The 25,664-nt window shown below is 47.6% G+C and overlaps 1 long non-coding RNA gene and 13 other non-coding genes across 14 annotated transcripts in view; 4 read left to right on the top strand and 10 right to left on the bottom strand.

Annotated features, from left to right (window-relative positions):
• The window catches only part of LOC143713576 (uncharacterized), a 380,928-nt gene that overhangs the window by 121,758 nt on the left and 233,506 nt on the right, over window positions 1-25,664 (top strand). The gene's annotated exons all lie outside the window — the stretch shown is intronic.
• Window positions 326-397, top strand: trnae-cuc (transfer RNA glutamic acid (anticodon CUC)). Its single transcript has one exon. It is a non-coding gene; the product is annotated as a tRNA-Glu (tRNA).
• trnay-gua (transfer RNA tyrosine (anticodon GUA)) lies at window positions 657-743 on the bottom strand. The gene is given in 2 exon segments: window positions 657-692; window positions 707-743. It is a non-coding gene; the product is annotated as a tRNA-Tyr (tRNA).
• trnae-cuc (transfer RNA glutamic acid (anticodon CUC)) lies at window positions 1,594-1,664 on the top strand. The gene has a single exon. It is a non-coding gene; the product is annotated as a tRNA-Glu (tRNA).
• trnay-gua (transfer RNA tyrosine (anticodon GUA)) lies at window positions 1,780-1,866 on the bottom strand. Its single transcript is given in 2 exon segments — window positions 1,780-1,815; window positions 1,830-1,866. It is a non-coding gene; the product is annotated as a tRNA-Tyr (tRNA).
• Window positions 1,986-2,057, bottom strand: trnae-uuc (transfer RNA glutamic acid (anticodon UUC)). The gene has a single exon. It is a non-coding gene; the product is annotated as a tRNA-Glu (tRNA).
• On the bottom strand, window positions 6,811-6,897 carry trnay-gua (transfer RNA tyrosine (anticodon GUA)). Its single transcript is given in 2 exon segments — window positions 6,811-6,846; window positions 6,861-6,897. It is a non-coding gene; the product is annotated as a tRNA-Tyr (tRNA).
• Window positions 7,398-7,484, bottom strand: trnay-gua (transfer RNA tyrosine (anticodon GUA)). The gene is given in 2 exon segments: window positions 7,398-7,433; window positions 7,448-7,484. It is a non-coding gene; the product is annotated as a tRNA-Tyr (tRNA).
• trnae-cuc (transfer RNA glutamic acid (anticodon CUC)) lies at window positions 8,335-8,405 on the top strand. The gene has a single exon. It is a non-coding gene; the product is annotated as a tRNA-Glu (tRNA).
• trnay-gua (transfer RNA tyrosine (anticodon GUA)) lies at window positions 8,521-8,607 on the bottom strand. The gene is given in 2 exon segments: window positions 8,521-8,556; window positions 8,571-8,607. It is a non-coding gene; the product is annotated as a tRNA-Tyr (tRNA).
• On the bottom strand, window positions 8,727-8,798 carry trnae-uuc (transfer RNA glutamic acid (anticodon UUC)). The gene has a single exon. It is a non-coding gene; the product is annotated as a tRNA-Glu (tRNA).
• Window positions 13,552-13,638, bottom strand: trnay-gua (transfer RNA tyrosine (anticodon GUA)). Its single transcript is given in 2 exon segments — window positions 13,552-13,587; window positions 13,602-13,638. It is a non-coding gene; the product is annotated as a tRNA-Tyr (tRNA).
• On the bottom strand, window positions 14,427-14,513 carry trnay-gua (transfer RNA tyrosine (anticodon GUA)). The gene is given in 2 exon segments: window positions 14,427-14,462; window positions 14,477-14,513. It is a non-coding gene; the product is annotated as a tRNA-Tyr (tRNA).
• Window positions 14,633-14,704, bottom strand: trnae-uuc (transfer RNA glutamic acid (anticodon UUC)). Its single transcript has one exon. It is a non-coding gene; the product is annotated as a tRNA-Glu (tRNA).

Genomic DNA, 25,664 nt, shown 5'->3' on the forward strand with positions numbered 1-25,664 from the left:
AGTTTGTGGTGTTGTTAGGATATTCCTACAGAGTCTGTGACAGGTTCTCAGCGGAAGAACCGGGATCCAGGGTAAGAGACGTCTGCAAAAAACTGCGTTAAAAACCTTCGAGATGGAGGCCTCACATGTTGGGGATCTCGGTTGCTTTGTTTTCATGGCAAGTTGTGGTGTTGTTAGGATATTCCTACAGAGTCTGTGACAGTTTGTCATTTTCCCAGGGTCAGTGAAGTCTCCTCTCCTGGAGGAAAATACAAGTATTAGTGGTCTTACTGCAAAATCTGGTAGAGGCCACACCCAGGCTTGAGGGAAAGTCATCAGCAGACCTTCCCTGGTGGTCTAGTGGTTAGGATTCGACGCTCTCACCGCCGCGTCCAGGGTTCGATTCCCGGTCAGGGAATGAGCTTTTGCCCACTACCGGCGGTCGTGATTGTAAAATGGCGAACTACGAACTCAAGCGCTGACACCCTCGTCGAGAAGCAGGGCCAAGGAAATGTTTATGTGTGAAAAAGAACTCCTTCGAGCCGGAGTTGAACCAGCGACCTAAGCTTTTGCCCACCACCGGCGGTCGTGATTGTAAAATGGCGAACTACGAACTCAAGCGCTGACGCCCTCGTCGAGAAGCAGGGCCAAGGAAATGTTTATGTGTGAAAAAGAACTCCTTCGAGCCGGAGTTGAACCAGCGACCTAAGGATTGCCAATTTGCCACCTACAGTCCTCCGCTCTACCAGCTGAGCTATCGAAGGCACACTGATTTGGGACAGAACCTCAACATATCAGGTTGCTGAATCTCCGCCACCGGCTAAAACTGCTACAGCCATACATGCTGGTTGTTTCGATTAAGTGATGCAAAGACAACCCGATCTTCCCATACCGTGAGTCAAACCTGGGCCGCCTGGGTGAAAACCAGGAATCCTGACCGCTAGACCATATGGGATCTTCTTTCTGCCTGCAGAGGGAGCTCTCATTTGCCTCACGAGGGGGTTCAGTTTCCTCCCATTCTTGCGATGGCATAATAGACACTACAAATTGGTTGTAAAGCAAGGTCCTTGTGACAGTACTCATGCAATGCATTTTAAAAGAAGCATAGTATTGTATGGTAACCGTTATCCTACTGACAAAGCAGCCTGTTGTTGGACTGTCAATTTTTAATATTTCTCAACCAATCCAATAATAATAATAACAGAGACGTCTGCAAAAGACTGCTAAAAAAAACCTTAGAGATGGAGGTCTCACATGTTGGGGATCTCAAATTTTTTGTTTTTATGGCAAGTTTGTGGTGTTGGTAGGATATTCCTACAGAGTCTGTGACAGCTTCTCAGCGGAAGAACTGGGATCCAGGGTAAGAGACGTCTGCAAAAAACTGCGTTAAAATCCTTTGAGATGGAGGCCTCACATGTTGGGGATCTCGGTTGCTTTGTTTTCATGGCAAATTGTGGTGTTGTTAGGATATTCTTACAGAGTCTGTGACAGTTTGTAAGTTTGCCAGGGTCATTGACGTCTCCTCTCCTGGAGGAAAATACAAGTATTAGTGGTCTTGCTGCAAAATCTGGTAGAGGCCACAGCCAGGCTTGAGGGCAAATGGTTAGCAGACCTTCCCTGGTGGTCTAGTGGTTAGGATTCGGCGCTCTCACCGCCGCGGCCCGGGTTCGATCCCGGTCAGGGAATGAGCTTTTGCCCACCACCGGCGGTCGTGATTGTAAAATGGCGAACTACGAACTCAAGCGCTGACGCCTTCGTCGAGAAGCAGGGCAAAGGAAATGTTTATGTGTGAAAAAGAACTCCTTCAAGCCGGAGTTGAACCAGCGACCTAAGGATTCCCAACTTGCCACCTACAGTCCTCCACTCTTCCAGCTGAGCTATCGAAGGCACACTGATTGGGGACAGAACCTCAACATATCAGGTTGCTGAATCTCCGCCACCGGCTAAAACTGCTACAGACATACATGCTGGTTGTTTCGATTAAGTGATGCAAAGACAACCCGATCTTCCCATACCGGGAGTCGAACCCGGGCCGCCTGGGTGAAATTCAGGAATCCTGACCGCTAGACCATATGGGATCTTCCTTCTGCCTGGAGCAGACCCTTTTACTTTTAGTGTGTGACCGTCCCCTAAATATGGACTGTCCATGAACAGCCTATTTGGACCCTGTCGAATAAGCTACAGGTGGGATGCTGTTTTTAACTTAGACATTTTCAGCGGGTGAATCCCCGTAATGATTAGGCGATTTCATCACATGTGGTGAAGTCCCACCTGCAACTTATTTGACGGGGTCCAAATAGGCTGTCCGTGGTCAATGCATTAACAGGTCATATTTCCTAATTACAGTGGTTTTATGAGGTGAAACCTACTGTACACCACACAGGGGACACAATACAACACACTGATGTACATTAAAGCTAACAATTATGCATAATTAGCCTAAAAATGGACTGTCCACAGACAGCCTATTTGGACCCTGTCAAATAAGTTACAGGTGGGCAAAGTAAGGGCCCACCTGTAACTTATTTGTCGGGGTCCAAATAGGCTGTCCGTGGTCAATGCATTAATAGGTCATATCTCATAACTACAATGGTTTTATGTGGTCAAACCTACTGTAAACCACACTGGGGACACAATACAGCACACTGATGTACATTAAAGCTATTAATTATGCATAATTAGCCTAAATATGGACTGTCCATGAACAGCCTATTTGGACCCTGTCGAATAAGCTACAGGTGGGATGCTGTTTTTAATTTAGACATTTTCAGCGGGTGAATCCCCGTAATGATTAGGCGATTTCATCACATGGCTTGAAGTCCCACCTGCAACTTATTTGACGGGGTCCAAATAGGCTGTCCGTGGTCAATGCATTATCAGGTCATATTTCATAATTACAGTGGTTTTATGAGGTGAAACCTACTGTACACCACACAGGGGACACAATACAACACACTGATGTACATTAAAGCTAATAATTATGCATAATTAGCCTAAAAATGGACTGTCCACAGACAGCCTATTTGGACCCTGTCAAATAAGTTACATGTGGGCAAAGTAAGGGCCCACCTGTAACTTATTTGACGGGGTCCAAATAGGCTGTCCGTGGTCAATGCATTAATAGGTCATATCTCATAATTACAATGGTTTTATGTGGTCAAACCTACTGTAAACCACACTGATGTACATTAAAGCTAATAATTATGCATAATTAGCCTAAAAATGGACTGTCCACGGACAGCAATTAGGGCACCCGTCAAATAGGTTACAGATGGGATGCTGTTTTTGACTGTAACGCACTTAACGGGGTACTACGGACCCCAGTCTTTTTCGGACCGTCTGAGGGGCCACAGATTTCAAATCGGAGCCATTCGGAGCTATTGGGACCGTTGCGTGGGGATGTCTACCAAACGCCTATGAAAATGAATGGGATAAGTTGCACGTGTCAGTGGCTCCCGCGCGGCCCCCGGGGGTCCGAGGGGCCCCAAACTCTACAAAAAGTTGCGTCACGTGGCCCTCTGCGACAGACAGACCGGGCTAGGTCGAGACATGCCAAGTTTATTTTTAGCTATTTTTTATGCACCTCTCTGTCTCCCATTGATCTCTATGGGAGCATGTGTCTGCAAGGGTTAATTCAGCAGTTAGGATTAGACGGCCTCGATACTCTGGGGCCCGATTCGGGGGCCCGTGGCGGTCGTCCGTGACCAATTTCGAGGTCCTGCGACCTTTTGACTCCTTAGGGCGACTGTTTATTTGACGTCCCACGTGCAACTTATTCCATGGGGCTGTTGGTGGCCAATTAGCGCGAAAAAAGGTCAGAGGGCCGCGGAACTCTAGAACCCGTCCCCGGGGCCCGTGACGAGACCCGCGTGTCGGTTTCGGGCCGATCGGCCGTTTCCTTCAAAGCGTTTGGCTGAAACACATACTTAGAACCGATCTAGAACCACCAAACCCGTGATCTAGAACCGGGGGCCCCCGGACCACCGCCGTGCCGAATTTGGGGCCGCTGCGACCTTTCGATCCCTTTTGGCCTCTGTTTTTTTGACGTCCCACGTGCAACTTATTCCATGGGGCTGTTGGTGGCCAATTAGCGTGAAAAAAGGTCAGAGGGACGCGGAACTCTAGAACCCGTCCCAGGGGCCCGTGACGAGACGCATACGTCAGTTTCGGGCCGATCGGACCTTTCTGTCCACCCTTTTTTCGGCCTAACGAGGAGTTTTGGGCACGGAACTCTAGAACCTGTCCCCGGGGCCCGTGAAGGGACGCATATGTCAGTTTCGGGCCGATCGGGCGTTTCCTTCGAACCGTTTTGCTGAAACACATAATTAGAACCGATCTAGAACCGGGGGCCCCCGGACTACCGCCATGCCGAATTTGGGGCTGCTACGACCTTTCGACCCCTTTTGGCCCCTGTTTATTTGACGTCCCACGTGCAACTTATTCCATGGGGCTGTTGGTGGCCAATTAGCGCAAAAAAAGGTCAGAGGGACGCGGAACTCTAGAACCCGTCCCAGGGGCCCGTGACGGGACGCATACGTCAGTTTCGGGCCGATCGGGCGTTTCCTTCGAACCGTTTTGCTGAAACACATATTTGGAACCGATCTAGAACCACCAAACCCGTGTTCTAGAACTGGGGGCCCCCGGACCACCGCCGTGCCGAATTTGGGGCCGCTGCGACCTTTCGACCCCTTTTGGCCCCTGTTTTTTTGACGTCTCACGTGCAACTTATTCCATGGGGCTGTTGGTGGCCAATTAGCGCGAAAAAAGGTCAGAGGGACGCGGAACTCTAGAACCCGTCCCAGGGGCCCGTGACGAGACGCATACGTCAGTTTCGGGCCGATCGGACCTTTCTGTCCATCCTTCACCGAGCACATGGTCCAATTAATGGCAGCCCTCTTGCACACACAGAAAGACATATGCTCAGTAGAACCAAAGCGAGGAGATTTTTGCACAAAAAAATGATACACTTGGAACCGATCTAGAACCCTGCGATCCGGGATCTAGAACCTGGGGCCCCTCGACTACCAGGGCGGCGAATTTGGAGGCGGTGCGACCTTTCGATCCCTGTATTTCCGCCCTCCCACGTGCAACTTATTCAGTTTAAACTTCACAGGCGCTTCCAGGTCAAGGGGGTGTTTTTTGGCCAAACAAGCAGCTTTGGACGCGGAACTCTAGAACCCGTCCCAGGGGCCCGTGACGGGACGCATACGTCAGTTTCGGGCCGATCGGGCGTTTCCTTCGAACCGTTTTGCTGAAACACATACTTGGAACCGATCTAGAACCACCAAACCCGTGATCTAGAACCGGGGGCCCCCGGACCACCGCCGTGCCGAATTTGGGGACGCTGCGACCTTTCGACCCCTTTTGGCCCCTGTTTTTTTTACGTCCCACGTGCAACTTATTCCATGGGGCTGTTGGTGGCCAATTAGCGCGAAAAAAGGTCAGAGGGACGCCGAACTCTAGAACCCCTCCCAGGGGCCCGTGACGGGACGTACGTGTCAATTTCGGGCCAATCGGACCACCGTCCACCAAGTACCTGTGATATCGCATTGAATAAGTTGCACGTGTCACTGAACCTCGTTCGGCCCCTGGAGATGCTAGGGGCCCGAAACTTCTTGGAAAGCTGCGTCACTCGGCCCCGGAAAGCACACAGAGAGGGGAACGTCTAGTCACACAAAAAAAACACTTGTTGCCCAATGTCCACAGAACACCTATGAAAATCAATGGGATAAGTTGTACGTGGGACGCTTTGCCGTTTGGCCCCCGGGGGCCCTGGCGGCCCCAAACTTGATCTGCCTGCTGTCACTGGGGCCCAGAAAGACCCTGGGGGATGGAGAAAGCTGAACCATGTGTGGATCAGGCCGAACCGCCGAAACGCACACTTGGGAACCACGTAGAACCTTGAAACTAAGGATCTCGCCCCGGGGCCCGCTGGGCTGCCCTCACGCCGAATTTCGAGGCCCTGTGACTTTTCGGCTCAGAGTTAGAGACACAATGACTTGAGACAAAAAACAGGTGGTTAGGGGTCAAAATAGGCACTTCGTGGTACTGAGGAAGACTATGGTGAAGTTTAGGTGGTCGGGGGACCCCATAGGCACTTCGTGGCAATGAAGAAGAAAATAGGTGGTTAGGGGTCAAAATAGGCGCTTCGTGGTACTGAGGAAGACTATGGTGAAGTTTAGGTGGTTAGGGGACCCCATAGGCACTTCGTGTCAATGAAGAAGAAAATAGGTGGTTAGGGGTCAAAATAGGCACTTCGTGGTACTGAGGAAGACTATGGTGAAGTTTAGGTGGTTAGGGGACCCCATAGGCACTTCGTGGCAATGAAGAAGAAAATAGGTGGTTAGGGGTCAAAATAGGCACTTCGTGGTACTGAGGAAGACTATGGTGAAGTTTAGGTGGTTAGGGGACCCCATAGGCACTTCGTGGCAATGAAGAAGAAAATAGGTGGTTAGGGGTCAAAATAGGCACTTCGTGGTACTGAGGAGGACTATGGTGAAGAGTAGGTAGTTGGCGGACCCCAAAAGCACTTGGTGGACTCCCACGTGGTGCAATGGCACCCCCAGAGGCGTCCACAGAGAGCCTATGCTAATATATGCTAATCTCGGCCACTTTATATGCGATTTTGGAAAAGTGACACGGCACCACTGAATAAGCAGCTCGTGTCGTCCATTTCGAGCACGCGGACCTCGAAGTTTCGGTGCTGACAATGGCAACTTAAATGAATGGGGAAAATACCACGTACAGCTTGACTTCCCTTACTACGAACTCAAGCGCTGACGCCCTCGTCGAGAAGCAGGGCCAAGGAAATGTTTATGTGTGAAAAAGAACTCCTTCGAGCCGGAGTTGAACCAGCGACCTAAGGATTGCCAACTTGCCACCTACAGTCCTCCGCTCTTCCAGCTGAGCTATCAAAGGCACACTGTTTGGGGACAGAACCTCAACATATCAGGTTGCTGAAGCTGGATTCGGCGCTCTCACCAAGGCGGCCCGGGTTCGATTCCCGGTCAGGGAATGAGCTTTTGCCCACCACCGGCGGTCGTGATTGTAAAATGGCGAACTACGAACTCAAGCGCTGACGCCCTCGTCGAGAAGCAGGGCCAAGGAAATGTTTATGTGTGAAAAAGAACTCCTTCGAGCCGGAGTTGAACCAGCGACCTAAGCTTTTGCCCACCACCGGCGGTCGTGATTGTAAAATGGCGAACTACGAACTCAAGCACTGACGCCCTCGTCGAGAAGCAGGGCCAAGGAAATGTTTATGTGTGAAAAAGAACTCCTTCGAGCCGGAGTTGAACCAGCGACCTAAGCTTTTGCCCACCACCGGCGGTCGTGATTGTAAAATGGCGAACTACGAACTCAAGCGCTGACGCCCTCGTCGAGAAGCAGGGCCAAGGAAATGTTTATGTGTGAAAAAGAACTCCTTCGAGCCGGAGTTGAACCAGCGACCTAAGGATTGCCAATTTGCCACCTACAGTCCTCCGCTCTACCAGCTGAGCTATCGAAGGCACACTGATTTGGGACAGAACCTCAACATATCAGGTTGCTGAATCTCTGCCACCGGCTAAAACTGCTACAGCCATACATGCTGGTTGTTTCGATTAAGTGATGCAAAGACAACCCGATCTTCCCATACCGTGAGTCAAACCTGGGCCGCCTGGGTGAAAACCAGGAATCCTGACCGCTAGACCATATGGGATCTTCTTTCTGCCTGCAGAGGGAGCTCTCATTTGCCTCACGAGGGGGTTCAGTTTCCTCCCATTCTTGCGATGGCATAATAGACACTACAAATTGGTTGTAAAGCAAGGTCCTTGTGACAGTACTCATGCAATGCATTTTAAAAGAAGCATAGTATTGTATGGTAACCGTTATCCTACTGACAAAGCAGCCTGTTGTTGGACTGTCAATTTTTAATATTTCTCAACCAATCCAATAATAATAATAACAGAGACGTCTGCAAAAGACTGCTAAAAAAAACCTTAGAGATGGAGGTCTCACATGTTGGGGATCTCAAATTTTTTGTTTTTATGGCAAGTTTGTGGTGTTGGTAGGATATTCCTACAGAGTCTGTGACAGCTTCTCAGCGGAAGAACTGGGATCCAGGGTAAGAGACGTCTGCAAAAAACTGCGTTAAAATCCTTTGAGATGGAGGCCTCACATGTTGGGGATCTCGGTTGCTTTGTTTTCATGGCAAATTGTGGTGTTGTTAGGATATTCTTACAGAGTCTGTGACAGTTTGTAAGTTTGCCAGGGTCATTGACGTCTCCTCTCCTGGAGGAAAATACAAGTATTAGTGGTCTTGCTGCAAAATCTGGTAGAGGCCACAGCCAGGCTTGAGGGCAAATGGTTAGCAGACCTTCCCTGGTGGTCTAGTGGTTAGGATTCGGCGCTCTCACCGCCGCGGCCCGGGTTCGATCCCGGTCAGGGAATGAGCTTTTGCCCACCACCGGCGGTCGTGATTGTAAAATGGCGAACTACGAACTCAAGCGCTGACGCCTTCGTCGAGAAGCAGGGCAAAGGAAATGTTTATGTGTGAAAAAGAACTCCTTCAAGCCGGAGTTGAACCAGCGACCTAAGGATTCCCAACTTGCCACCTACAGTCCTCCACTCTTCCAGCTGAGCTATCGAAGGCACACTGATTGGGGACAGAACCTCAACATATCAGGTTGCTGAATCTCCGCCACCGGCTAAAACTGCTACAGACATACATGCTGGTTGTTTCGATTAAGTGATGCAAAGACAACCCGATCTTCCCATACCGGGAGTCGAACCCGGGCCGCCTGGGTGAAATTCAGGAATCCTGACCGCTAGACCATATGGGATCTTCCTTCTGCCTGGAGCAGACCCTTTTACTTTTAGTGTGTGACCGTCCCCTAAATATGGACTGTCCATGAACAGCCTATTTGGACCCTGTCGAATAAGCTACAGGTGGGATGCTGTTTTTAACTTAGACATTTTCAGCGGGTGAATCCCCGTAATGATTAGGCGATTTCATCACATGTGGTGAAGTCCCACCTGCAACTTATTTGACGGGGTCCAAATAGGCTGTCCGTGGTCAATGCATTAACAGGTCATATTTCCTAATTACAGTGGTTTTATGAGGTGAAACCTACTGTACACCACACAGGGGACACAATACAACACACTGATGTACATTAAAGCTAACAATTATGCATAATTAGCCTAAAAATGGACTGTCCACAGACAGCCTATTTGGACCCTGTCAAATAAGTTACAGGTGGGCAAAGTAAGGGCCCACCTGTAACTTATTTGTCGGGGTCCAAATAGGCTGTCCGTGGTCAATGCATTAATAGGTCATATCTCATAACTACAATGGTTTTATGTGGTCAAACCTACTGTAAACCACACTGGGGACACAATACAGCACACTGATGTACATTAAAGCTATTAATTATGCATAATTAGCCTAAATATGGACTGTCCATGAACAGCCTATTTGGACCCTGTCGAATAAGCTACAGGTGGGATGCTGTTTTTAATTTAGACATTTTCAGCGGGTGAATCCCCGTAATGATTAGGCGATTTCATCACATGGCTTGAAGTCCCACCTGCAACTTATTTGACGGGGTCCAAATAGGCTGTCCGTGGTCAATGCATTATCAGGTCATATTTCATAATTACAGTGGTTTTATGAGGTGAAACCTACTGTACACCACACAGGGGACACAATACAACACACTGATGTACATTAAAGCTAATAATTATGCATAATTAGCCTAAAAATGGACTGTCCACAGACAGCCTATTTGGACCCTGTCAAATAAGTTACATGTGGGCAAAGTAAGGGCCCACCTGTAACTTATTTGACGGGGTCCAAATAGGCTGTCCGTGGTCAATGCATTAATAGGTCATATCTCATAATTACAATGGTTTTATGTGGTCAAACCTACTGTAAACCACACTGATGTACATTAAAGCTAATAATTATGCATAATTAGCCTAAAAATGGACTGTCCACGGACAGCAATTAGGGCACCCGTCAAATAGGTTACAGATGGGATGCTGTTTTTGACTGTAACGCACTTAACGGGGTACTACGGACCCCAGTCTTTTTCGGACCGTCTGAGGGGCCACAGATTTCAAATCGGAGCCATTCGGAGCTATTGGGACCGTTGCGTGGGGATGTCTACCAAACGCCTATGAAAATGAATGGGATAAGTTGCACGTGTCAGTGGCTCCCGCGCGGCCCCCGGGGGTCCGAGGGGCCCCAAACTCTACAAAAAGTTGCGTCACGTGGCCCTCTGCGACAGACAGACCGGGCTAGGTCGAGACATGCCAAGTTTATTTTTAGCTATTTTTTATGCACCTCTCTGTCTCCCATTGATCTCTATGGGAGCATGTGTCTGCAAGGGTTAATTCAGCAGTTAGGATTAGACGGCCTCGATACTCTGGGGCCCGATTCGGGGGCCCGTGGCGGTCGTCCGTGACCAATTTCGAGGTCCTGCGACCTTTTGACTCCTTAGGGCGACTGTTTATTTGACGTCCCACGTGCAACTTATTCCATGGGGCTGTTGGTGGCCAATTAGCGCGAAAAAAGGTCAGAGGGCCGCGGAACTCTAGAACCCGTCCCCGGGGCCCGTGACGAGACCCGCGTGTCGGTTTCGGGCCGATCGGCCGTTTCCTTCAAAGCGTTTGGCTGAAACACATACTTAGAACCGATCTAGAACCACCAAACCCGTGATCTAGAACCGGGGGCCCCCGGACCACCGCCGTGCCGAATTTGGGGCCGCTGCGACCTTTCGATCCCTTTTGGCCTCTGTTTTTTTGACGTCCCACGTGCAACTTATTCCATGGGGCTGTTGGTGGCCAATTAGCGTGAAAAAAGGTCAGAGGGACGCGGAACTCTAGAACCCGTCCCAGGGGCCCGTGACGAGACGCATACGTCAGTTTCGGGCCGATCGGACCTTTCTGTCCACCCTTTTTTCGGCCTAACGAGGAGTTTTGGGCACGGAACTCTAGAACCTGTCCCCGGGGCCCGTGAAGGGACGCATATGTCAGTTTCGGGCCGATCGGGCGTTTCCTTCGAACCGTTTTGCTGAAACACATAATTAGAACCGATCTAGAACCGGGGGCCCCCGGACTACCGCCATGCCGAATTTGGGGCTGCTACGACCTTTCGACCCCTTTTGGCCCCTGTTTATTTGACGTCCCACGTGCAACTTATTCCATGGGGCTGTTGGTGGCCAATTAGCGCAAAAAAAGGTCAGAGGGACGCGGAACTCTAGAACCCGTCCCAGGGGCCCGTGACGGGACGCATACGTCAGTTTCGGGCCGATCGGGCGTTTCCTTCGAACCGTTTTGCTGAAACACATATTTGGAACCGATCTAGAACCACCAAACCCGTGTTCTAGAACTGGGGGCCCCCGGACCACCGCCGTGCCGAATTTGGGGCCGCTGCGACCTTTCGACCCCTTTTGGCCCCTGTTTTTTTGACGTCTCACGTGCAACTTATTCCATGGGGCTGTTGGTGGCCAATTAGCGCGAAAAAAGGTCAGAGGGACGCGGAACTCTAGAACCCGTCCCAGGGGCCCGTGACGAGACGCATACGTCAGTTTCGGGCCGATCGGACCTTTCTGTCCATCCTTCACCGAGCACATGGTCCAATTAATGGCAGCCCTCTTGCACACACAGAAAGACATATGCTCAGTAGAACCAAAGCGAGGAGATTTTTGCACAAAAAAATGATACACTTGGAACCGATCTAGAACCCTGCGATCCGGGATCTAGAACCTGGGGCCCCTCGACTACCAGGGCGGCGAATTTGGAGGCGGTGCGACCTTTCGATCCCTGTATTTCCGCCCTCCCACGTGCAACTTATTCAGTTTAAACTTCACAGGCGCTTCCAGGTCAAGGGGGTGTTTTTTGGCCAAACAAGCAGCTTTGGACGCGGAACTCTAGAACCCGTCCCAGGGGCCCGTGACGGGACGCATACGTCAGTTTCGGGCCGATCGGGCGTTTCCTTCGAACCGTTTTGCTGAAACACATACTTGGAACCGATCTAGAACCACCAAACCCGTGATCTAGAACCGGGGGCCCCCGGACCACCGCCGTGCCGAATTTGGGGACGCTGCGACCTTTCGACCCCTTTTGGCCCCTGTTTTTTTTACGTCCCACGTGCAACTTATTCCATGGGGCTGTTGGTGGCCAATTAGCGCGAAAAAAGGTCAGAGGGACGCCGAACTCTAGAACCCCTCCCAGGGGCCCGTGACGGGACGTACGTGTCAATTTCGGGCCAATCGGACCACCGTCCACCAAGTACCTGTGATATCGCATTGAATAAGTTGCACGTGTCACTGAACCTCGTTCGGCCCCTGGAGATGCTAGGGGCCCGAAACTTCTTGGAAAGCTGCGTCACTCGGCCCCGGAAAGCACACAGAGAGGGGAACGTCTAGTCACACAAAAAAAACACTTGTTGCCCAATGTCCACAGAACACCTATGAAAATCAATGGGATAAGTTGTACGTGGGACGCTTTGCCGTTTGGCCCCCGGGGGCCCTGGCGGCCCCAAACTTGATCTGCCTGCTGTCACTGGGGCCCAGAAAGACCCTGGGGGATGGAGAAAGCTGAACCATGTGTGGATCAGGCCGAACCGCCGAAACGCACACTTGGGAACCACGTAGAACCTTGAAACTAAGGATCTCGCCCCGGGGCCCGCTGGGCTGCCCTCACGCCGAATTTCGAGGCCCTGTGACTTTTCGGCTCAGAGTTAGAGACACAATGACTTGAGACAAAAAACAGGTGGTTAGGGGTCAAAATAGGCACTTCGTGGTACTGAGGAAGACTATGGTGAAGTTTAGGTGGTCGGGGGACCCCATAGGCACTTCGTGGCAATGAAGAAGAAAATAGGTGGTTAGGGGTCAAAATAGGCGCTTCGTGGTACTGAGGAAGACTATGGTGAAGTTTAGGTGGTTAGGGGACCCCATAGGCACTTCGTGTCAATGAAGAAGAAAATAGGTGGTTAGGGGTCAAAATAGGCACTTCGTGGTACTGAGGAAGACTATGGTGAAGTTTAGGTGGTTAGGGGACCCCATAGGCACTTCGTGGCAATGAAGAAGAAAATAGGTGGTTAGGGGTCAAAATAGGCACTTCGTGGTACTGAGGAAGACTATGGTGAAGTTTAGGTGGTTAGGGGACCCCATAGGCACTTCGTGGCAATGAAGAAGAAAATAGGTGGTTAGGGGTCAAAATAGGCACTTCGTGGTACTGAGGAGGACTATGGTGAAGAGTAGGTAGTTGGCGGACCCCAAAAGCACTTGGTGGACTCCCACGTGGTGCAATGGCACCCCCAGAGGCGTCCACAGAGAGCCTATGCTAATATATGCTAATCTCGGCCACTTTATATGCGATTTTGGAAAAGTGACACGGCACCACTGAATAAGCAGCTCGTGTCGTCCATTTCGAGCACGCGGACCTCGAAGTTTCGGTGCTGACAATGGCAACTTAAATGAATGGGGAAAATACCACGTACAGCTTGACTTCCCTTACTACGAACTCAAGCGCTGACGCCCTCGTCGAGAAGCAGGGCCAAGGAAATGTTTATGTGTGAAAAAGAACTCCTTCGAGCCGGAGTTGAACCAGCGACCTAAGGATTGCCAACTTGCCACCTACAGTCCTCCGCTCTTCCAGCTGAGCTATCAAAGGCACACTGTTTGGGGACAGAACCTCAACATATCAGGTTGCTGAAGCTGGATTCGGCGCTCTCACCAAGGCGGCCCGGGTTCGATTCCCGGTCAGGGAATGAGCTTTTGCCCACCACCGGCGGTCGTGATTGTAAAATGGCGAACTACGAACTCAAGCGCTGACGCCCTCGTCGAGAAGCAGGGCCAAGGAAATGTTTATGTGTGAAAAAGAACTCCTTCGAGCCGGAGTTGAACCAGCGACCTAAGCTTTTGCCCACCACCGGCGGTCGTGATTGTAAAATGGCGAACTACGAACTCAAGCACTGACGCCCTCGTCGAGAAGCAGGGCCAAGGAAATGTTTATGTGTGAAAAAGAACTCCTTCGAGCCGGAGTTGAACCAGCGACCTAAGCTTTTGCCCACCACCGGCGGTCGTGATTGTAAAATGGCGAACTACGAACTCAAGCGCTGACGCCCTCGTCGAGAAGCAGGGCCAAGGAAATGTTTATGTGTGAAAAAGAACTCATTCGAGCCGGAGTTGAACCAGCGACCTAAGCTTTTGCCCACCACCGGCGGTCGTGATTGTAAAATGGCGAACTACGAACTCAAGCGCTGACGCCCTCGTCGAGAAGCAGGGCCAAGGAAATGTTTATGTGTGAAAAAGAACTCCTTCGAGCCGGAGTTGAACCAGCGACCTAAGCTTTTGCCCACCACCGGCGGTCGTGATTGTAAAATGGCGAACTACGAACTCAAGCGCTGACGCCCTCGTCGAGAAGCAGGGCCAAGGAAATGTTTATGTGTGAAAAAGAACTCCTTCGAGCCGGAGTTGAACCAGCGACCTAAGGATTGCCAACTTGCCACCTACAGTCCTCCGCTCTACCAGCTGATCTATCGAAGGCACACTGATTGGGGACAGAACCTCAACATATCAAGTTGCTGAATCTCTGCCACCGGCTAAAACTGCTACAGACATACATGCTGGTTGTTTCGATTAAGTGATGCAAAGACAACCCGATCTTCCCATACCGGGAGTCGAATCCGGGCCGCCTGGGTGAAAACCAGGAATCCTGACCGCTAGACCATATGGGATCTTCTTTCTGCCTGCAGCAGACCACTTTACTTTTAGTGTGTGACCGTCCCCTTTAAGAACATGGGAATGATCCGAAGGGATTGTTTACTGAATTCAATTTCATCAGACTCATCAGAGGGAGCTCTCATTTGCCTCACGAGGGGGTTCAGTTTCCTCCCATTCTTGCGATGGCATAATAGACACTACAAACTGGTCGTAAAGCAAGGTCCTTGTGACAGTACTCATGCAATGCATTTTAAAAGAAGCATAGTATTGTATGGTAACCGTTATCCTACTGACAAAGCAGCCTATTGTTGGACTGTCAATTTTTAATATTTCTCAACCAATCCAATAATAATAATAACAGAGACGTCTGCAAAAGACTGCTAAAAAAAACCTTAGAGATGGAGGTCTCACATGTTGGGGATCTCAAATTTTTTGTTTTTATGGCAAGTTTGTGGTGTTGGTAGGATATTCTTACAGAGTCTGTGACAGTTTGTCAGTTTGCCAGGGTCAGTGACGTCTCCTCTCCTGGAGGAAAATACAAGTATTAGTGGTCTTGCTGCAAAATCTGGTAGAGGCCACAGCCAGGCTTGAGGGCAAGTCGTTAGCAGACCTTCCCTGGTGGTCTAGTGGTTAGCATTCGGCGCTCTCACCGCCGTGGCCGGGGTTCGATTCCCGGTCAGGGAATGAGCTTTTGCCCACCACCGGCGGTCGTGATTGTAAAATGGCGAACTACGAACTCAAGCGCTGACGCCCTCGTCGAGAAGCAAAATCAAAAGCTCAATAAAATGGGTTGAACCTGACATGGTTTGCCATACTTTTTATTTGTGTTTTTTCTGTTAACTTTGACCCTAAGAACCAATAATTGGAGGGTCTGCTCTGCCGGAAATATCGCGAAATTTTTTTTGGCCATTTTAGTGTATGCCCCCTTTATTTTTTATCAGAAAAATGTGAAAAATGATTTTTTTCCTTAAATCCTCAGTGGATTGGGTAGGCTGTCAATAAATGCATTCCAGATACACAGAACACATGTGCTGACAACATCCACTGAATAAATAACTCTTAAAACACATTTATACTTATTTTGCATCAATTTAATGCAAAAAAGTAGGCGTTTTCTCACTTTTTTCCAATATTTTCATCTTTACTTCATTAGCAATCAACTTTTACCCTAAGTTATGACATGTCAATATGCCATTCTTTTCTCCAAACAGTATACTCATTCCACAGAAAAAATTATAAAAATCCAACCAAAATCAATAGATCTGTGATGATTTTACTACTAGTTGGCGATCAACAGGCTCAGAATCTCAATAGAATTTTAGGCTACTCTCAAAATTTTGAAAGACATACTGGATATTTAAAATCGTCATGAAACGGAAGTTGAGATTGTCCTTTTTTCCTTATTGTGACGTATATCCGAGTGAAACGGCTTCTGAAATTGGAAAAAAATTTAGGGTGGGGCTTGATTTCGTCCTTCTGGAATTAATTGGATCGTTGGAGGTTGGGCGTTGCTAACAAAATGGAGGCAGATTTGAATGCCAGTTTACAGTCTGTTGTGGAGGATTTCTCTCCACCGGACTCACCACCGTTACCCTACCATGAAGCATTTTTAATTGAGGAAACCGACGATGAGAACGAGGACGAGCAGCCAAATTTTCCGTAAGGAATCACCCCATATTTATATGAGCCTCCTGTGAACCAAGATGAGGCGGCTGATAGTCATGCCCTCTAGTAATAGATTTTGACCGGAAGAGAAGAGAAGTCGAATCAAGGGGGGAGGGAAGGGTAACGTATTTGATTAAAGATTATAAGGGTACATGAATTAAAAAAAAATAATGAAGTGCACAGATAAATCCTTTATAATAAACACTACAATATTACATATAAAAATACGAATGGTAAAATTTGATTTCATGATGACTTTAACATGGTTGTTAATGTCCACATTATTAAACATCATGACCTAGGCATCTTTTAAATTTCAACATAACCCTGTTCTCCCTATGGAAATGTGTCACACAAGAAATATAATACAGCAAAATGACTTTCATTATTTTATTGCCTCAGATGACAACTATTACAACTTTAACAGAACAAAATAATTTAACATAACTTAATTAACTAGGTGCAGGTCCCTGTGAGGTGGGATAATCAGGAGGGTGGCACACTGCAGATACTGCTCTGGGGACAGACCTTCACCCTCACCAACTGAGGAGACAGCAAACAAGACCGGCAGGGTGGGTTATACAGCTGCGCGATAAAAGATGCACCCCCCCCCCCCCCCCCCTTCTCTCTCTCTAACACACACACACGTGGCCTACTTACGTGTCCCTGTCTTCAAGCGCAAGTTCAATCCTTGAACATCTGTTGGGGTCCCCGGTGCAGAGACATGCAATGCCACACTTCACATTGGCTCTTGCACAGGAGCATCCTCGGGCACACATGCTTTTCTTGCAGCGGCAGTATTTGCTGTGTTTGAGTTTGGAAGGTTTTGCCTCTTTCAGCATCATGGTTGCCACCAATTTTCCATTGACAAGTTGTCTCCCAAAATCAGAGGCAGCTGGGTAGGTTGGCTGAACCATGTGTGCCCGCTTACACACAGCCAACTGATGCAGGGCTCGGCGAAGATGTAATAGGAAGGCATCTTCAGTTGGTGGAAGGCAACGCATGTCTCCTTTGATGCTCACAAAGAGATGGGCTCGCAGTGCATCTAGAGTACCACCAAAGTCACTCCTGTCATAGAGTGACACCATGTATTGCCGTGCTGCTGTTATAACCTCTTCCTGAACATCCAGGCTTTCCTCAGGGTCACCGTACCTGCACAGCGGTAGAAGGTCTGTCAGGTGTTTAATAGCAGTTGTGTAGGCCCGCCTTTTTCCTCTTCTGTACAGATAGCTCACTGTGTCACATCCAGTAAGTATGTAGGTGCTGAGGAGAAGGTATGTAAGATCTGAAGCTGCAACATCATACTTCCTCGCCAGAGCTTCTGTGATGGCATGAACAGGCAGGAAGTTATCCATCGTCTTCACCCACAGCTCCTGCAGCCCATCCATGTGTGTGATGTAGTACATGCACATCATGATCACATCTGTGTCAGTCGCAACCACGACAGCCCGTTTGAGGTGCAGAATTTGAACTGAGTAGGCAATGTGAGCAAACATCCTGGTATCTGCCTCCTCATGTTTCTCACAGGAAAGTTCTGGAAGCTCAACCTGACAATCCGCTGACAAGAGTACAGTGCGACCAGGATCACAAAAGATTCCACCAAGAATAAGTGTGCATCCTGCAGGAAGTGACTTGTTCTGAGCTGCCCATGCTTCCCCCATGTAGTTCAACAGATTAGCTTTATTCACTGGATTGTGAATGAAGCCTTTCCATTCAGGTATAGGGAGAGTATCATGTGGCTTGTACTCCTTCATTTTGCTGGGGCAGGTCTTCATCCTCTTCTCTCGTTCCTCCCCTTTCAGACTTTCAGCAGGGGAGACATCATATCGATCACCAACAAAGTGGATGCAGTCACACTTGTCTGGTAGGATTCCAAGGAGCTGCCTCAGGTACTTTCCTTGCAGTTCATGGAAGGTGCTGCTCCCAAGATGTTGGTAATGTTGAATGAACGCCATGGCATCTACTACCATTATAACAGGCTTGTCAGACGGCGGTAGTTTGTCCACTTCCCCCCATGAGCTGCCAAGGGCTGTCTTGATTGCAGCCAGGTAGTCTGCCTTGTTTCCTTTACGCATTGCATAACTTTAGTCAAGGGACGGATCTGGCTCAAACAGGGAGGCTGGGCAACTTGTCCATTCATGGCCAAACACTTCCACCTTCCTGTCTTCCTCTAAGTCCTGAACAAAGTACAGGTTACGTACAACTGCACTCTCCTCCTCATAGACCTTTTTGGCTTTGAATGCCATGGACATTGACTTCTTTGGCTTTGCTGCGAAGGTTGAAAGTTTAATTTGGGCTACTTTCTCACTGCCTGTTCTTCTTGCTGCAGCCAATGCCTCCAGTCCTTTTTCACAAGCACAGATCAAGTCAGCAGATGTGGCTTTGTGGCCTGTTGAAATGTTGATCAGCTCCTGTTCTTCAGATGTGAAAGGATTGATCATCTGTTTGTTGATGACATCCGTTATTTTCCTTCTGCCTCATTTGCACCTTGGCTGTCCTTGTCCTTGTGGTGTTTGGTGTCATCCGCATCCAGGTGTGCCATAGCATTTGTCTGCTCTGACACAGCTGTCAGAACTGGAAGAGCTTTCAAGTATTTCTCCATGGCTGCTGGCTGCTGACTGATGCCAGTGAAGAGTTTTGTCTTGGCATCACGATTGTAGGATTTTTCAAGTGCCATGTCTGTCCAGACACCATTGAACCGCCCTTCTGTTTGACGTACAGTGAACTTCCCATCCTTGAATTCCCTATAGATGTTTGGAGCTAGTGTAGGCAAGCTTCTCATAGCTTCTAGATAGTGGGGCAGGCAGCATACGTACTTGTAGTGGCCAGCAGCTATAAGGTATGGTAACATCTTTTCCACTTCAGCCAGGTGTTCCTCCCACAGACCTGCACGCTCAGCATGGATGAACCGTCTAAGAATCATCACCATATCCATGTACATTAGCCATAACTTTGTGGTAGGTGAGGTACGTGCTTCATTAAACTCAGCCATCAAACATGACAACTTTTTCAGTTGGTCAGTTGCATCAGCACACACAGAAGTTGCCTTCTCTACATCCTCTTCTGACAGGGCATCTAGGAGTAGCTGGATATATATACTCCAGGTCCTTCTCTTCATCGACCAACCATCTGGCAAATGCTTCCCAGTGTAGGGCAAACATGGCTGCATACACCATAGTGTGGGCGTGCAGCATTGCATAGTAGTCTTTCCCACTGATGATTTTGTTTGCTGTTCCACGGAGACATACATCAGCTTCGACCATGATGTCTTCGATTCCAGTGGACTGCATCAAATGCCCAATGGCTCCAAGGAAATTCTGAGCAATATGGAAGCCACCCATGCATAAGATAATTTTGGCATACTTGTCTTTGTTCTTCTTTTGCAGACTTAGAACCACCTCACACTGCTTGAAAAGAGCTGTAATCGGGCATGTAAAACTCCTGATTACTCCTGTGTACTCCACAAATAAACGTGTGTGTACGGGAGTTTGCTGTCCCGTCACACAATACTCCTGGATATGTACCAAGTTTGGGGCACAGCAGGGAGCCACTAAGGGCCATCAGTTACCATGGTGAATAATCCCCCGGTCGGGGTCAATGCAAGGGAACATTAGCATTTCACACCTTTGGGACACAAGCCAGTGGCCTCCTTCAATTGGTCAGAGGTCTTACATAGGATTGGCTGCTCAATGCTTTGTCCCTCCTCTAAACCCCCACACTATTGGTCCAGTTTATGGCCTCATTTGGGTTTATTATTACTCATTATTAATATTTATTATCATTGGTGTTCATGGTTATAATGTCAAGACAATCAGATAGACAAAGTTGAGTTTGTTATTTTTATTATTTGTAAATGACACTGGGCACATGACATATATATATATATATACACACAGTCAAAATTCTATAAATAAAAATACATTAGCACAGAATACACTTTACTATTAGTCATACAATATATAACCCCATATAATATATAAGGCCTGTTTATAATATATAGAAAACAATATAATATAAATACTTTAGAATATATAAATAGTACAATATATAAATAATACAATTTATAAATAGATAACAATATGGAATTGTATAGAACATATAAATGCAGTATATATATAGAAAACTATATAGAATTATATATAATACAATCTATAAATAATACTTTATAATATAAATAATACTATATATAAAAAAAACAACAGAATATTCAAATTATACTATAGAATAATATTTTTATGCGTAATACTAAAATAATTCACAGGCCAGCTTCTGTGGTCTCCACCGCGACTCAATCTGCACCAACTCGTGCATGATGAGTTCCCAAGTACTTCTGGTCTGCTTCCAGTCTTTTTTGTAGCACCCCACACAGCGCAGACAAAACTGTACTGCGGGTTGGAGCCCGAACAACCCACACCGACTTTCCATCCAAGATAGCATCCTCCTCTTCAGACATGTGGTCAACTGTTGTAGTCTTCCAGATAGCTGCCTCTTCCTCTGTCTGGAGAACGCCAGTCCTGCTGCTCAGCAGCTGCAAAATAGGAGGGAAAAAAGTAATTAAACCACTGAAAATATCAAATTGGTTGGGATGGGAGCCTCTCCCAGGCTGAGTCTTTTACTGAGATTTATATTTATTTACACTTACTCTTCTTTTTCTTTGTCTCATGCGCACAATGATCCTGCTGTCCTCCATCTTGTCTTTGTTCTCATCTTGGGCCATCCTGAAACCCCTTCTAACAGTTTCAAAATACGTCTTCAGGATGCTAGAGAGAGGAAGATAGTGAGGGGGGAGAATGTGTTTATTTATAACTAACTAATCTATACAGATAAATAGTTGTAGCCTTGGGACATTCTCTTGTGACTTACCTTTAAAAACAGCAGGATCTACGTCCATCACAGCCATGGAGACGCCATTATAAAGATAGGTTGTGACCTCGAGGTTGTGGGGGGAGGATAGACTGTGGAGCAGTAATTAAAGAAGGTTGATTAAAAATATAATTTAGAAGAAAGGACTGTTATGAAACAATAGTTTTAAAGATATACCTTGTCTGTGGGTCATATTTGTGTATGTTGTTTTCCCCATTGTGCAATCTCCGTACAGCTTCCTGTAAACATCCAACATAGTATGAGGGCTCAATTCAAATACATTAATAAATAAAGCACACGAAGTTAAGCGGACACCGCCAAATGTTTGTGACGGTCAGAAAATAACTTACCGCAACAGAATTATTTCCAGCTCTCTTTAATTTCTTTGAAGCAGGCTCCTCTTTTGCCTCTTTGAGCTCATTGATGTCAGCCTCCATCTTATCCAACCTCTTGTCCATCGTCTCCAGCTTTTCAAATATCCTCTTCAAACTTGCATTTACCATATACACCAGTCTGTTTTTGTTCGGACTCGGAGTTTAAATAGCCACATTGTCCCGACGTAAAGGAGTAACATCTCTACTCTGCTCTCCCTAAAACTCCAGCGATCTTTTGCAAGCCATCTTGAAGAGCAGAGGACACCCAGATACAAACTGCTTTTCAGGGTCTACAGTCTTTGTTGTAGATTGACACAATGTAAAGCACTTATCAGCCCACCTTTCCTGAAAACTAATGAGGGGGGCAGGGGAATAGGGGCAATCTTGAGCTGCCAGTCCCAACACAAATTAGCATTTACAAAGCCAAGCCATCAACTAACAGCATGTGGTCAGACAAGTTCCTGTTTTCGGGCCTTTACGGGCATTTACAGGTACGCGTAACAAAGTTCCAAAGATCCCTGCCAAACAGCAGATTTAGCGGGCGTATTCATTGTCTGAATTCTCCCGTATACACCCCTTTTGACGCAGTGTCATATATTGCTTGGTCACATGTGATGATGGCATACTCTTGACCTTGTTTTCTCGACACATCCATGCAGTACTGAACAGACTGTTCAACCACATCTGCGTTTGTTGGTGACTTGGGGAAGAAGGGACCATAGCTGATCACAGTTGCAGGGATGGTATCTGGTATGAAAAATGCTTGGAATGAACTCCATGTTGGAGCAGCTCAACTTGGTTTCAGGTCCTCCAATAGTACAGTAGGGCAGCTATGCACCAAATGCCATTCCTTGTGGTACCGGAAGTCCTCAGCAATCATATCAGTACACTTGTTTTCATCAGGACCACGAATCGTGTGTAGTATCTCTTCATCTTCAAGTTTGTTTGCTTTTTCCCATACTGCATTCTGTCTGTCATACGTGGCAATCAAAACGAGGGATCTATTCCCCCCGGTCGTGCGTGCTCTTCCACAAATGAAGCACTCTTCCCTGTGTTTGATGGGCTGTGGCATTGACATCCGTGTTTTTTTAGTAGGCCTGCTGCTGTCTGGCTCAGGATTAAGTTCTGCTTCAAATGAAGTGCCTTCTGGCTTTTCACCTTTGTTCCTCTTCTGGTCAACAGTTTTACGATTTGTGTACTTTGCACGACATTGTGTGTGCCACAAAGGCTTCCTCCCCAGAAAGTCACATTGAGGTTTCATCTCATTGTCAAGTCTGTATGAGACAGCATCCTTTCTATTGGTTACAGCATATAGGAGGGAAGGGTAGCCTTGATTTGTCAGTTTCTGATGAGGACCAGCGTCACTGTCTGTTTTCTGACATATTATGCAAGCAGTATAGTTGGTACTGAGCAGCTTTCTCTCCAGCTTCTTGGTTGAGAACTCAGGCTCCATCCTTCATACTTCTCCAATTCACATCACTCCTCTCCTGTTCTCTCCTCGTCACTCTTATCCTCTCCTGTTCAGTTCACTCCTCTCCCTTCTCCTCCTCTCCTTTCTCCTCCACGCTTCTCCTCTCTTGTTTAATCCTCTCCTCTTCACTCTTCTCCCCTCTCCAGTCCTAATCTCTTCTATTCCATCCACTCCTCTCCACTCTTCTCTCCTCTCCTATCCTCTCTACTCTTCTCCTCTTCTACCTTTCTACACTATTCTCCTCTTCCCTCTTCTTCTCTCCAATTCAATCAACTCCTCTCCATACCTCTCCACTCCACTCTTCTTTCCTGGTCAATTCACGTCTCTTTTTTCCTCTACTATTAGATTAGATTAGATTAGATTCAACTTTATTGTCATTACACAAGTACAGGTACAAGGCAACGAAATGCAGTTTGGGTCTAACCAGAAGTGCAATAGCAGCAAGTGCAGGATATACAATGGTTCCGTAAGTGCAGTACATGGATATGTACTGAATAAATATAGCTAGATATGTACTGAATATAATATACAGATGGCTATTACTATAAACAGAATTTTTACAGATATGTACAATGAACATAATATACAGATGATTTATACTATAAACAGAGTTTACAGGTGAATGTGTACTATGAATATATATACAGATGGCTATTACTATAAACAGAATGTGAGCTTAGTATACTAATGTGATATATATAGAATGTGATAATATACAGAATGTGAGCATAATAAACAGATGGTTATTACTATAAACAGGATTTTCAGATAGATATATGTAATAAGTAAGGCTAAATGAGCATTATAACAATGGATTTAAAGTAGTGCAAATTAAGTTGGACAGAAGCTATCCGAGTAAAAGTGCAATGGAAAGTAATTGCATATTACAGTTAAAGTACGGTATTGCAAATGTATATGTAAACAATTGGTACTGTAAATAAACAGTCGGCAGTGCAAATTGATATTCTAGTCAGGTGAGTAGTGCAAGATGCATATGTAAACAGTTGTTACTATGATAATAGTCAGCAGTGCAAATTAACATTATAGCATTGCAAATAACAAATAACCAATAACAAAATGGAGTTAGGTGTGAGGAGGGAGAGGAGAGATTATCAGTATATGAGGGGAGTGGGATCAGTGAGGGTTAGAGTTCAGTAAAGAGACAGCTCTGGGGAAAAAGCTGTTCTTTAGTCTGCTGGTCCTGGTCCGGAGGCACCTGAAACGCCTGCCGGAGGGCAGTAGAGAAAACAGTCTGTGGGCTGGGTGAGAGGAGTCCTTAAGGATGCTGCGAGCTCGGTGCAGACAGCGTTTCCTCTGGATGTGCTCGATGGCAGGTAGTTGAGTCCCAGTGATGCGCTGGGCGGTTTTCACCACCCGCTGCAGTGCCTTGCGCTCTGCAACAGAACAGCTCCCATACCACACTGTAGCACAGTTGGTCAGGATGCTTTCTATTGCACAGCGATAGAAGTTCACCAGGATAGTCGAGGAAAGCTGATTCTTCCTCAGTGTCCTCAGGAAGAAAAGGCGCTGGTGAGCCTTCCTGACCAGGCAGGAGGTGTTGGTTGTCCAGGACATATCCGCCGAGATGTGGATTCCCAAGAACTTGAAACTGGAGACACGCTCAACAGCCATTCCATTGATGTGGATGGTGTCATGTGTGCCTCTTGACTCTTTTCTGAAGTCCACGATGAGCTCCTTCGTTTTGGTGGTGTTGAGGAGCTGGTTATTTTCAGTGCACCATGTGGCCAGGTGCTTGATCTCCTCCCTATAGGCAGTCTCATCGTTGTTGCTGATGAGACCAATCACCGTAGTGTCGTCCGCAAACTTGACGATGGAATTAGATCCGTACACAGGCTTGCAGTCGGAGGTGAAGAGGGAGTAGAAAAACGGGCTTAGCACACAGCCCTGTGGTACACCAGTGTTGAGTGTAATGGACGTGGAGCAGGTGGCGCCAGATCGAACATTCTGGGGTCTGTTGGTCAAAAAGTCCAAAATCCAGTTGCACATGGAGGTGTTGATCCCCAGGTCTCCAAGTTTGGCTATTAGCTTAGTTGGGATGACAGTGTTGAATGCTGAACTGAAGTCAACAAACAGCATGCGTGCATAGGTGTTCTTTTTGTCCAGATGTGTGAGCACAGAGTGCAGTGCCATGGAAACAGCATCATCTGTGCTCCTATTGCTACGGTAGGCAAACTGATGTGAGTCCAATGTGGATGGTAGAGAGTCTTTTAGGTGTGCCAGGACCAGCCGCTCAAAGCACTTCATTACGATGGGTGTGAGTGCTACTGGGCGGTAGTCGTTAAGGCACTTCGGGCTGGAGTGTTTTGGCACTGGCACAATGGAAGTGCATTTAAAGCATGTTGGTACTGCTGCTTGGGCAAGAGACAGGTTGAAAATGTCTGTAAAAACCCCAGCGAGCTGCTCCCCACATGCCCTGAGTACGCGTCCAGGGATGTTGTCTGGTCCAGCAGCCTTGTGCCCGCTGATCCTGCTCAGTGCCTTGCAGACATCTGTGGAGGAGAGTGTGATTGGCGGGTGGTCTGCTGGGGATTTGAGCTTGGTGGCAGTTTCACTGTTGTCTCTTTCAAAGCGAGCATAAAA

Source organism: Siphateles boraxobius, unplaced genomic scaffold (genome assembly GCF_051911475.1).
Source record: "Siphateles boraxobius isolate OS27281-9 unplaced genomic scaffold, OSU_SipBor_1 52, whole genome shotgun sequence".
NCBI lineage: Eukaryota > Metazoa > Chordata > Actinopteri > Cypriniformes > Leuciscidae > Siphateles > Siphateles boraxobius.